This window comes from Culex quinquefasciatus, chromosome 2, assembly GCF_015732765.1.
Source record: "Culex quinquefasciatus strain JHB chromosome 2, VPISU_Cqui_1.0_pri_paternal, whole genome shotgun sequence".
NCBI classification, from domain to species: domain Eukaryota; kingdom Metazoa; phylum Arthropoda; class Insecta; order Diptera; family Culicidae; genus Culex; species Culex quinquefasciatus.
Window position 1 is genome coordinate 125223194 of NC_051862.1, and position 14296 is coordinate 125237489.

A 14296-nucleotide genomic window follows, 5' to 3' on the forward strand; every position below is an offset into this window, starting at 1 on the left:
GGCTTGGCGTCGTCTTCGTCGTCGTTTCAGTTTCAGTTTCAGTTGGACTGGCGTCGAGTTTGAAAGCTCTTTTTCTCTTGTTTGGAAAAGCCGGCACTTTTTCCTTGCGTTTGAGTTTTTCCCTTCAGTTTTTCCCGCCACTTTGCTTCGGGCTGGTGCTGTGAAAAATCGTTCAAAATTTGCGCGTTTTGAGAACGTCGGCGTGACGCAAATTTGGCGAATTTCAAGTGTGAGAAGGTTGCAGCATTCGACAGAGTATTCGAAGTTTGTGTCTGGCCTCTGGTGACAGTAATTGATTGGGGATTTTTTTGCGACGACGAGAGAAAAACCGCCAAATTGGTTGCGGTTGACCACCCCCCGAAGGCAAGTCAAAGTGGTTTAGCCGAATTTTCGCAAATTGGTCATTGAAGTGAAATTCAAAGAACTTGAAACGTAAAACCGAAGAAAAAAAACGAAACAAAGTTCAATTGAAATTGAAGCTCGTTCAAGTGGCAAAATGTAACTTTTCAGCGTCGAACAAAGCAAGAAGAGAGCAAAATAAATCGAAACATCAAAAGTGCTTTTTTTTGGCCGTAAGGTGAAATTTTCTTTTCCGCTGGAAATAGCTGAACGAGAAGAATTCTCACGGCATCGAAACAACAAAAAACCGAGAAAAAAAGTTACCAGGAAAGAGAAAAAAACAGGAAGCAAAAATGTCGCCAAAGTTTGGTCGTGGCGGCGTCAACGACAGAGCGGAGGTGAAAATTCGAGCGTAGTTCCGCGGAAAGTCGCAACGGTTTTTCCAAGTGCGAAAATATCCCCCGTGGGCGCGTGCACAGCAAACACCACCAGGAATTCGCCGAGCCACGTGTTGGATTGTTTTGGATTACGGGGATTTTGGAGAAAGTTTGTGTTTTGAGAAAAGCTGATTGTAAAATTTAGTGTTAAACTTGTGTGAATGGAAATAAACATCGTTTGCTCACGAAAATCAAGTGTCAAATTAGAGAAATATTAGTGAAGTAAAAAAAAGTAGAATAATCGTGTTACCAGTGTCATCCTCAAGTGTCAACTAACGACGTACCCGAAACATATTCATCTTTTGATACAATAAACACCTTACTAGTACCGGCAATAACCACGTCTAGAACAACAGGAGGGCTTCCAGTGAACGAGAAAGAAAAGAGAGAGCGAGCAGATCACGACAAAAAAGCAATACTTGTGGGATATATTCAAACTTTAGGTGAGTATTGAATTTTATGTATAAACAAGCCTTACCCGACAAACTTCGTTGTGCCTTTTTTCGTTTATTGACGTTTTTAACTTTTTTGCTTCTTCAGCCTCTTTTGAACAAAATTTGATTTTACCTAACTTTTCCCATACAATCTGCAGATTTTCTGGAATCGGTTCCAGAGTGGCCAAAGTTGTAACTTTTTGGCGTAAGAACCTTCTTTGGGCTTATACGAACCCAACGTAACAAAATGCACCTCGATCCGACGCTCCGTATTGAACTTATTTGCGTTTGAACAAAACCGTTGAATTTTTTATATATATAGATAGATGAAACGTTTTAAAATGCTTTAAAAAAATATAATAATATTTAAAGTGATATTACAAACATTTTTTTCTTCATTATTTACCGAGTTTGATTTGCCGACGGCTATAAAATAGAGTGAAGTCTCAATTATTTTTCAGCAAATCATTTTATTATATAGTGGAAAAAAAGGGCCCAACAAATTATAGAATTTTGAATAGTTTGAAAGTCAAGGTGTTTTATTGTTATTCATGACTTCAAACTTCAAAGAAAGGAACAATGAGACAGCTTGGGATTCACATACCACATACCCCAAACATACCCTATAAAAGTCTAAAATACTGAAAACAGAAGTTTTTGAGCAAAGGTAAGGGAAATATACCCATTTTAATCACTCTAAGCCGTTCGACCAATTCTCATCACTTTTGCCGTTTTCCACTATTATTAAATCAACATTTTCGGATGTTATTTGAGCTATTTATCACTTTGGAACAGTCAAAAACACTTTATTCAATTCAATTCAATTCATTTTATTTACCGAAATAACAATTTTACAACTTGTGCGAATGGCTGATTCATAGAGATTTGGTGTTCCTTGCAACTATTTCCTTTTCATTAACCGCTTGGTAACAGAAGGTTCTTCAAATGCAATTAAACAAAAACTAGGGAAAATTTGGCCAAAAAACCTAGTGAGATCGAAACAAAAACACTTTATGAAAGCTATAATTCATGATTAAAGTGCTGATAGGCCGATAATAGAAATAGGCTGAAAAAGGGTATGGTTCCCCTACTAGAGAAAATGTAAAACAAATCAACTTCAAATTTCAATCCCTATTCTCAAAAAATTTAAGCAGCAGGTACTATAATGCTTCATACATTATTACAGTAATGCTGCTGTCACAAAATTGCAAAATATCAAAGAATAATTGTCTTCCTTAAGTTTTACGTTTTTATTTCCGATTTGTGGTTCCAACATTGAAAAAATGTAAAAATTGCCTTTATTTGATTGAAAATGCATAAACAAACGTTGACATTGTAATGAGTTTACAATCGATTTTTAAGTTTTTTTTAAAATGAAAATTCAAATTTTTATTGCTTTTTATTGATTAATTTCCCCCCACCCCCAATTTTCAGGAACTTTATTCCCCCTTTTAAGTTTCAATTTATTGGTATCAATGCCAAAATATATTAAAAATATTTTTTCTAAAATTGCAAAAAAAAAACTAATAAATACTCAATAATTTTGATTTTAATTTTTTTCATTTTTTACCAAATGCAAAATATCATGAAAAAATATTTCGTTAATTATCTTTTTTTACTGTATCTGTAGGAAGAAAATGTAAATATTCTCAGTTTTTTTGACACATCCATTTAACTTAACTTTTCATGTTTGGTATTCAGCAAAACGTCACAGCAATCATTGTATTTAAAAAAAAAACAATAAAGAATACTTTATGATCGAAACAATCTTAATACTTGAAGAAATTATTCAAAATAATAAATTAATATTTTGAAGAACGACTCATGGTTCGAGAATTCTGAAATATTGGCCCGAGAAATTTGCAGGAAACTTCAAAGTATCAATGACAATAGAATAAACTGAAATCAATTTGAAATGCATTTTCCTGTGTTGATAAACATGTTTAGTATGTTTGGGCTTGTTTAAAAATAATTTAAATTTTTGTAAATTCACCGCACCGCAAAAAAATCGCGAAAAAAATAATTTTCGTAAGTATTTGGATATTTTAGCTGCAATAAAATATTATAAGGTTTGGGTTTATTTAGAAATCATTAGAATTTTTTAAAATTTTTGATATACAAGTTACGGAAATTGCTTTCCGCATAATTGATCGACGCCACCAACATCGTCAGCAGTAACCCAAACTGCGAAGAAAGCTAAACTTCGTTTACCTCGCCGCGATTAAAGCAAGTAGCTCGATTAATGCTCAGTAAGCAAAACCTCAGTACCTCGTGTGTGAGACTCTGGGGGACTTTTCGATTACAATAAAATCAGAACGTTTTGGTCAGTCAAACTCAACACATGGGAGTAATTAATTAAGAGAAAACTACCCTTTCATAATGGACGTTTTATAACTTACAGTACCAGAAAAAGTTTTGATTCGCAAAAAAAAAAAAACGTTTTCGTCAAATCTTACATTGTTTCAAAACTAATGATTGCAAAACAACTGAACAGGTGTAAAATGCAATTTAAAGCACAAGTTCAAGGTCAAACGATAAAAGCATAAGAATTTTGGCAATCAAAACGAATTTATAAAATTCAAATAGGGTTTTAAAGGTAGATTTGTCTACAAATCTGCTAAAACAAATATTTTTAAAGATCGATCCATCAAAAACCTTGAAATTTTCAAAAGCGCAATTTTCACCGATATAGCTTTTTGATTTAAACAGATTATAATTCAGGCCAGTAAAACACAACTCTATACGTACATATCTCCGATGGAGTATCTCGGTTTATAATATTTTGTTCCAGCCACGCCGCGAAAACAAATGATTGTAAAACAACTGGACTGATGTTTTATGCTTTTTGCATAACTTTATTCATTAAAATTTTAAAACCATAGCTAGTTATTCTGATTTTTTTAAAATTTTTTGTTAAGAGTCGAGGGACATAAAGCTTAAAAAAATATTTACAGCGGCCAAACAAGCTTTGGGAAATAGAACAAAAATATTTCAAAACTGTCATCTTTTAAAATATATGAGAAAATCAATTTTATATTTGAGAAAATGCAAAAACTTACATAAAACAAAAGTTTTTTTTTGGTTTGCAAATAATATGTTAACATTAGTTGAGTTAAAAACTGCCACTGAATCCGCTTTGTAAATGCCGACCCCGTTACTCTTCAAGGGTGTTCCCTTCAGGAACTGCGAAAGAATTACTTTTACTTACTTACTCAGTTATGTAACTTAACTTATTTTTTTTAACTAAATTTAATTTTTAATTTAGACCATTTCAAATATTTTTTAAAGTTTATGTCTTTAATTTAAATTATTATTCTTTTTTTATTTGCACTCGAGCCTCAAGCAATGCCTGATTTTTGAATTTGTGGTTTTATAATGTTTCTTTTTTATTATTATAAAAAATGGTGCGATAGTTGTTGAAATATCAGCTTTTGAAATTTTGCGCTATTTAGGTTCTAAAAGAGACGTAAATATTGAAAACCCATGTAAATATAAAACAAGACAAAAGTGTGTTGAAGCATATCTTAATGTTCTCCGTATTCTAGTCTATTTCCAATCCAACACATAAAACACGAACTCGTCCTTAATTTCATCCAAACTGCCGGCAAAGAGCAATTCCCAAACCCGAACGTGCTCCATTATCGAGCATTTGTTTCTGTGTGCAAACACCCACCCACACACATAAACACTCCAAAGATAGAGCAATTTTCTTTAATTTCCAAAACACCACGAAAATGAGCTGCCAAAAACGTCGACGATCGACAAAATATTTATCAGCTCAAAATTGAATCAACCGAGTCGGGTCACGTTTTTAGTGGGTCAGAGAAAGAGTCACCTCATTCGTGAGTGTGTGTGTGTGTTGTGTGTGTTTTTCCAAGAGAAAGTTTTCTCTCTTGAAGCTATAGATAGCGTGCTCTATGTATCGATAACAGACCAGGGGTTTTCCTCAACTTGGTCGTCTTCGTTTTTCCACACAACAGACAGATAATGAAGTTATTTTTGGATTTCCCAAGTATTGCTGCTGCTGCTGCTACTGGTTTTGCTACTGAAACTGCTGTTTCATCAACGACAATCTGCGACGTGAGGTGAAAATGAGTGACGGGCAGGTCATCGCCGAAGAAAAACTCGCCTTTTTCCGCAAAAACTGTTTTTGGCTCCCTCTCTTTATGGACGTCGTAGAGTACATAACATGGCGTGTGTTTTTTTGTGGTGATTTATGGTTACAGAGGGAAAAGGTCCAAATTCAATCAACCGTTGTCAATTTTGGACGAAGCCCATAAATTACCTCGAGGAATGAGGAGCTAAATGAAGAGACGATACTGCTGGAATTGTTTACACGTCAAGCTGAAATGTTTTAATTTGCTCATAAATGAGTTTTTGTGTAATATATTTGACATTTAAGCTTAATCTCGTAGGAATTGCTAATTGTTTACCTCACAAACTTGATACAACTCCCAGAGCTTTTAGTACATGTCACATAATCTCGTAGCGCCGTGATTGCTTGCAGCTTGGGTGGAACATCATATTAATGATGGAAGCTGAGCCGGGCTGAGAAATTGCCACTGGCAACTCAATATGCACATCATTTCTGTCGCGGTACAAACAAAATAAATGGCTTTTTTGAACGTGATACAACAACAGGGAATGAAAATGAGCCATTGGAGGACTTTACGTCTTTGACACGATCCAGAGTTGTGATTTTTTATAATGTTTTGATATTTAGCTTGTTTCATTGTCTGTGATGTGTTTTTTTTACTGAAACAATATCGATTTATAGAAGCAACAACTTTTTGAGTATTGAGATTGATTATTTCAATTGAAACACACGCTGTAAAACAATGATGCACAGACCAAAAAAAAATGTTTATTTTTCAATTAATAATGCTGAATTAGTAAAATGTTAAATTTGCTCCAAAATTCTTTTTTATACATTTATTTAAAAGAGATAAAAGCATGAAGACTAAACTTTTTTGATAATTTGTAATGACGTGTTAAGTTGGATTGTTTTCAATTACTTGACTTTCAACTACTTGACTACAACTACTTGCACGATCACATAAAACGGAAATCAACTTGTTCAACAATTTCCGTAACCGTCACATGCTAGTTTATCCTATCCTCTCAAAAACCACTCTGATTAATGACGGCCGTATCACTTGATAACCCACTTCTAGCTTAATTAGCCCCCCAAAAACGGACTGGGAGTTGGTGCGGAGACGGTATACCATGATTGACGATTTGTTTGATTAACATCCCCCGCGGTCACAGATTCTGTTCGCAAAGATCACCAATGCCACGAAGATAGTGACGGTGGTGGTCCAGACTGTGTCCAAAGCGTTTAATTCTCTGTTGCTAACTAATCCTCCGGTGACCTTCTTCTTGTTACTCTGATTTGACTTTGGAGCACTCAGCTGTTAAAATAAGAAACATCTAACATTTGTTAAATAATCTCAGGGATGAGACAAAACATACAAAAATGCAGAAATTTGTATGACTCAATCTCACCCCGCAGACCAAATGTCACCCCTGATTACGGTAGATTGTTTGTTTACATCCAAGGTTATTCCCTCTAGAAAAGTTCTAGCAACAATGTAATAGGGCTAAACCCGAAGTGTAAACAAAGATTTTATCTTGTTCGCTCCTAATGTAAACATCAACTGACGTGAGCAGGATAGACCCTGTGTTTACATTTCGACATTGGTTCATTTACATTGTTTTGCTTGAGTTTACGGAAATATTCAGTATAGCTAATAATGCCTTGGAAAAAAATATTTCAAGATAAGTTCACAAAGTTAAAGTTAATCAAATGTGCTCCATGCATATATTTGATATAAAAAAACTGCATTTTGACTTTTGGTTGATTTAAAATACTTGGAAATTTGAAGTGCAGTGCTTCTGGGGACGCGCAGTCCGGTTTATTCGCGATAATTTTCGTCGTAAATGATCGTAAAAATTTATTCCAACTTTCAGTTTTAGTATTAACTCATCAACCTATCGATTTTATGAAGAGTAAAGCGTCATTTATTTACTATTTTTGAAATTTGCTCGCGTTATCTAAATTGTAAAAACAATAAAAATATACTGATAAGTCCAGCCCATAGCACTACTGCTCGGCTGGCACGCGTTCGATAAAAATAAACCATTTTAAATAATCAATTATCTATCTTTCCGCAGCCGGCTGCCTAAGATTTAAAAATTTCAACCGACAAACAAAATGCTCATGGTCACATCACTGCCACTCGTGAATCCTGACCTCATACCCATCTACTAACCCCCTCAAAACTCATGTGATACTTTGTCGGAGAAGCAGTCGATTGGGCGGTCTCTATCACTCAAGTATCGGACTAACATTCCCATCCACTTCCCCGTGACACCACTGGTCGTGGCCGGCGCCGGTATTGATCAGCATGATAGGGGCCTTTGAGAAGTTGCGAAGCGAGGAAAGATAGCACCCACTCATCTTCCACGGCTCGTGGATGTAACTTCTGGAGGTCCTGGTCAATAACGGAGTAGCAACTGCGGGTGGGCACCTATGCTTATGCTTATGCTTATTTAAAATACTTGGAAATTCAAAACGCGAAACGGGAAATGATTGATTTTTATAGGTTAGAAATTCTCTGAGTCTCATGAGACATTGGACAACGGTAATTTTTTGCTTTGGATGAAACTTTGTGTGTATGACCAATAAAGTAATTTTGCATCATTGAATTGTTCATACAATTCTCCATTGAATTTTGGCAACCTTCCATACAAAAATGCTGTTCAAAAACTCTAAGTTGCTTAGAACCTAAAAAAATATCACACTCTAAAAAAACTTTAAATAAAATTTGTACCAGTCTTATCCCACAAAAAATGGCGCAAAATAACAATTTTTGACCATTTTAATTTTTGGAAATATTTTAGATGATAAAAATGCCATCTTTGAGTTACGGCACAAGTTTCATTTGGCAATTGGACTCACAATCCAAAGGTCGTCAGTTCGAATCCCGGGGTGGATGGAAGCTAAGGTGTAAAAAGAGGTTTGCAATTGCCTCAACAATCAAACCTTCGGACACCTATAGTCAAGGCTAAAAGCATGAGCATGAGCATGAGCATGAGAGATCACCCATGGTTGCCCCTCCGTTGCTGAACAGAACCGTAATATCCTTTCAGCACTACTGATTATAGGCTTCGACGATCTAGTGGTGTTTCTCTTATCAACAGCATGTATGAATGCGCTGAAAAGATAAAACACCATGATTGCTAAAGCTAGATCAGTTGCGAATAGGTAACAGTCATTGGCCACCAACGGCGCCCGCCATGTCAGTTTGTAGACCTCGGTTTTAAGGGACGGGAATGTTAGTTAGCGCAGGTTGCTACTAGGGCAGCTGATTTACTCTGTGCTTACACCCCACGAGCGCCAGGAACCTGAAAACTTGTTAGTAGGATAGGGTGTTTGGTCAGGATTCATCATAGAAGATGATGATGCGACCCAAAATCATAGAGTTTGTTGAAAGGTTTTATATATTATTCTCAAGGCAAACAATCGGATGCTGCGGATGAGACATTTCCCGTTTAACTGTTGTTAAATTTTAAATGAAATGGTTTCATCTTAGACAGCCGGCTGTGGAAAGATAAAACCAAATAATGTTTGTTTAAAGAATGAGGTGTTAAACGCAATGCTGCAATGATAGCGTAGTCTGATTCTTAATTATATAACCATTTAATTCATAAATTTGTTACGGAAACGACGCTACGAACTCAACCATCAAATGCCTTCCGATCTTCTTTCTGTTAACTAGATGAGGTATTGATTATCGTTGCCTCTCGAGCTACGATGCTATGGAGAGGGCTTAACACATAAACAACCGACGTCGTGCCCTCCGAGCTACGGAGCTATGGGAAGGTCTTTTTAACACAAAAAAGACTCGCGCACCACACGACGTTCTTGATGAATCAAAATAATTTTGTTACGCGGTAAAACTAACGAACTCAACCGTCAAATTGCCTTCCAACCAGCGATGATGAAGAAAGGGCACTTTGCACACAAACACAACCATCCGCTCGCACTGACGGAACATCACGCACAAACAGCCACACAAGAGAGACGAAAATTATCGCGAAAAAACAGGACTGCGCGTCCCCAGAAGCACTGAACTTATGACGGCATTATTCAATTATACTGACCAATCACCCCATGCACACAAACAGCCACACAAAAGAGACGAAATTATCGCGAAAAAAACAGGACTGCGCGTCCCAAGAAGGACACCTATACTAGTTTCGAGTAGGAATCTCGCAATCGAGAACGCCAAGGCAATGATGTAGAGCGAATAATTAGATTTGATTTTTTTGAACATATTTTTGTTTGAAAGATCGGAAAATTTTACAATAGAGCAATTCTCTGAGATTTCGGTCATTCGATTTTTTTTGTATTTTTTAATCCGGCTGAAACTTTTTTGGTGCCTTCGGTATGCCCAAAGAAGCCATTTTGCATCATTAGTTTGTCCATATAATTTTCCATACAAATTTGGCAGCTGTCCATACAAAAATGATATGTGAAAATTCAAAAATCTGTATCTTTTGAAGGAATTTTTTGATCGATTTGGTGTCTTCGGCAAAGTTGTAGGTATGAATATGGACTACACTGAAAAAAATTGATACACGATAAAAAAAAATTTGGTGATTTTTAATTTAACTTTTTGTCACTAAAACTTGATTTGCAAAAAAACACTATTTTTATTTTTTTCATTTTTTGATATGTTTTAGAGGACATAAAATGCCAACTTTTCAGAAATTTCCAGAATGGGCAAAAAATCTTTGACCGAGTTATGATTTTTTGAATCAATACAGATTTTTTCAAAAAATCGAAATATTGGTCGCAAAAATTTTTCAACTTCATTTTCCGATGTAAAATCGAATTTGCAATCAAAAAGTACTTTAGTGAATTTTTGAAAAAGTGCACCATTTTCAAGTTATAACCTTTTTAGGTAACTTTTTGAAAATAGTCGCAGTTTTTCATTTTTTAAAATAGTGCCCATGTTTGCCCACTATTGAAAAAATATTTTTGAAGAGCTGAGAAAATTCTCTATATTTTGCTTCTTCGGACTTTGTTGATACGACCCTTAGTTGCTGAGATATTGCCATGCAAAGGTTAAAAACATGAAAATTGATGTTTTCTAAGTCTCACCCAAACAACCCACTATTTTCTAATGTCGATATCTCAGCAACTATAGGTCCGATTCACAATGTTAATATATGAAACATTTGTGAAATTTTCCGATCTTTTCGAAAAAAATATTTTCAAAAATTCAAAATCAAGACTAACATTTCAAACAGGCCAAACATTCAATATTACGCCCATTTGAAATGTTAGTCTTGATTTAAAATTTTGAAAGTATTTTTTCGAAAAGATCGAAAATTTCACGAATGTTTCATGTTTCAACATTGTAAATCGGACCTATAGTTGCTGAGATATCGACATTACAAATGGTGGGTTGTTTGGGTGAACAGAAAACATCAATTTCCTGTTTTTAACATTTGCATGGCAATATCTCAGCAACTAAGGTCGTATCAACAAAGTCAAAAAATATAGAGAATTTTCTCAACTTTCAAAATATTTTTTCCAAAAGTGAAACATGACATTTTTAAAAATGAAAAACTGCGACTATTTTCAAAAAGTTACTAAAAATGGCTATAACTTAAAACGGTACACTTTATCAAAATTTCACTAAAGTACTTTTGATTGCAAATTCATCGAAAGAAGTTGAAAAATTTTGCGACCAATATATCGATTTTTAAAAATCTGTATTGATTCTGCATGCGATGAAAGATGTCTCTAAAACATATCAAAAAATGAAAAAAAAAATTAAAATAGTGTTTTGCAAATCAAGTTTTAGTGACAAAAGTTAAATTAAAATCACCAAACCGTGTATCAATTTTTCAGTGTAGTCCATATCCCGCCTACTGCCGAAGACACAAATCGATCACTTCAAAACCAGATTTTGAACACTGCATTATGGACAGCAAACTTTGTGGAAAATTAATGGACAAACTTCAAACACCAATAAAGTTTCAGCCGGATTAAAAAATACAAAAATTAAAATTAAAGAAAAAAAACCGATTCCGTAGAGAACTGCTCAATACTTAAATTATTTTACATTGAAAATCAGACGCATATTTGCTCAGTTTTTTTTTATTTGACGCTTTTTTAGCAAGGTAGAGAAACTCTCAATTTTCCTGTTTGCTTTTTTAGAGACTGTATCTCAGCAACCGTTGGTTAAATCTTCAATGTCTTTGAAGCAAATTTATAGGAAATTTGCTGATTGCTGAAAAAGTAGTTTTATCAACTTGAAAATGTTGTTCGATATCACTTCTATAAATAGAGTAAAAAATTTTCGTGTTATCCAACGTTTCTCAGAAGTTCCAATTTTCCGAAAAATTGGCAACACTAGTACAAATGAATTTTGACCAATTTATGCCATAGCTAGAAAGATGGCATTTTTGTCATCTAAAGCATATCCAATCCAACGCGACGCTTACCTGTTGTTGAAATTCGATCAAATTTGGTCAAACGGTCATTTTGATCGAATTCCACAATAGGGTTGGGAAAAAGGGCCTGCGGTTTCGCTACCTTCTTCTAAGTAAGTTTAGCATCAACATGTTTAGCCTGTCCTGTCCCAGTAGAATTGGTTTTAGTTCCATATAATCAATTTCTAAGCAACCTGGACATCACATATACATGACGAAATCCAGTCTGCAACCCGCTAAGATCACCATCTCCATGCGAATGCGGATTAAATTTGTTGTCTGAAAATGGGTATACGGTTATTAGAGAAATCTGTCACCGCGCTCCTGTGGCGCGAAAGCAAAACCAATGGTGGCGCGGTGACAGATTTGTCTGAAAACGCTATAACGTCATGATTCGAAATCCGGACACTTAGTAGCATATCATTTTTGTTATAGCTGGCAAAAAATCATGTAATAAGTTGGAAATGTAGAAATATCATCAGGATGTAGTATATACAGTTAGTTTTAAGAGAATGCATGCAAAGTATGTCTTTGAGGGGTAGGCGTGGCTGAATGGTTACGCTGTTCGCTTTGTAAGCGGAAGGTTCTGGGTTCGATTCCCATCTGCCCCTATCGAGAAATTATGGAAAGAAGGAATAATTCTGAACACTTGAGAATATGAACAAAAAATTCATTAGCTCGCGGCGGGGTTCGATCCCCCGTCCTTTGGGTCAGCAGACAAAAATGCTATCCACCAGACCATCGAGGCTTAGTTGTCAAGAAGGATTAAGAATGCTATAAGAATCCAAGAAACTTGATTGGAATCTGTGTGAACCTAAGAACAGGAAATGCAATATTGAATGCAAGTTGAATTCACGGACATTTACCTTACTGGTTGCATAATTGTTAGGCGAATATTGAACTTTCAACACGACCAGAATTCACCACAAAAGCTTGGTGAACCGAATTGGAAAGCTTTCAAGATGAATCCAAGAACATACGAAGAATTATTAAGGACTATAAATAGATTTGACCAGCCGCATCACTTACCACGGTGAATCCTGGCTTCACACCCATCTTACTAACACCCTCAAACCTCACGTGATACTTTGTCGAAGACGCAGCTGATTTAGCGGTCTTCATCACTCAAGTATCGGACTAAAATTCCTATCCACTTCCCCCGTGTCTTACCACTGGTCGTGGCCGGCGCTGTGATTGGCTAGCATGATAGGGACATTTGAAAGTTGCGAAGTGGTGATGATTGGTTCCTACTCTTCATCTGTGGTCCACGGAGCAATTCTTGGAGGTCCTGGTCAATAACAGAGTAGCAACTACGGGTAGACACCAATGCTATGCTATGCTAATGCATGCAAAGTATGTCTTTTCTAACAATTTTTCATCAGAATTTGAAAATTAAAATGACTTGTTGTGCTTCGAATCCCGGACACTGATTAAAGCTGATTCGAAATCCGGACACTTTTGAATCGCACAAATTTGAACTGAAATGTTAGTGAATGGCATTCTATAGGTCTCAAATAAGCTGTTAACATCAAAACAATCGATATTTTACATAAAAATTTGCTATTATTTAAGGAAATCAAAACCATAAATTTCTGTTTGGCCTTCCCGGTGCTTCGGACGCCTATGAAATATTTCACGTGAAATGTTTCGCATTTTTGATAACCTTATAATTTTATTTTATTTAATTGTTTTGACATTAACTACAGCGTTCAAATAAACTTTAAATGAAAGTTGATGTTAGAATTCATCAAATAACACAGTTTTGACATTCATAATGCGAACTTATATCCAAATAATTGATAAAACAAGATGAGGTGTCCGGGTTTCGAAGCGTCCGGGAATTCGAATCATGACGTTATTTTTTTTTAGAATGTAACTATTTTTTTACCTTCCTATTCCGGATGATGATGAAGAATTATGTTTTTTTTGGTCAAAATTGGATTTAAAGCGGCTATATTCCAAAAATGCTCTCCTTTAAAAAATTAAAGGCACTTTTTAATTGAAAATCAAAAATTGTAAACATATGCATAAATGGGTAATAGGGGTGACAAAAAAAAAGGATTTTTTTTAAAAATCTTAAGAGATACCTCCTGGCTCGATACTTTAGGTAAAAATAAGTAATTGTACCAATTTTGAGCAAAATCGGGTCGCTATTGATCATTGAAGATTGTATGGGAAAATTCAGAAAAAAATGTCAATATGTTATCAAAAGGTGGCGTTAAATGAGTCAGATTCTTTTGAAGTGCGAGATTCTTATGTTAAATTTTATGACAAATAACCTTGTTGAAGACCGGAAAACGATCCGAGTTGAATCTGAAGAGTTATTAGTGATTCAAAGACGATATTTTTGTATGAAAAGATTTTTTTCACCGACTTTAGCGATATTTAGTTACCCTTTACTCTAAATCCTTTACCCTTTAACTTTAACCGATTTGGCTCAAAATTGGCAAAATTACTTATTTTTGTGTAAGGAATCAGAAACTATAAAATTTTCGTAGTCTTTAGAAAACAAATACATTAGTGTGTTTCAAGCACCTGAGTATAGATCCCATCAACTAAGCTAGTCAGCAGTGGTTC

General features: G+C 35.2%; 1 protein-coding gene across 1 annotated transcript in view; it reads left to right on the forward strand.

Moving 5' to 3' along the window:
• The window catches only part of LOC6047192 (serine/threonine-protein kinase meng-po), a 96605-nt gene that overhangs the window by 6 nt on the left and 82303 nt on the right, over window positions 1-14296 (forward strand). The window contains exon 1 of the mRNA XM_038255401.1: window positions 1-1219. This exon is cut by the window's left edge and continues 6 nt beyond it. The gene's annotated coding sequence lies outside the window, so the exon portion shown is untranslated. The remainder of the gene's footprint in view (window positions 1220-14296) is intronic.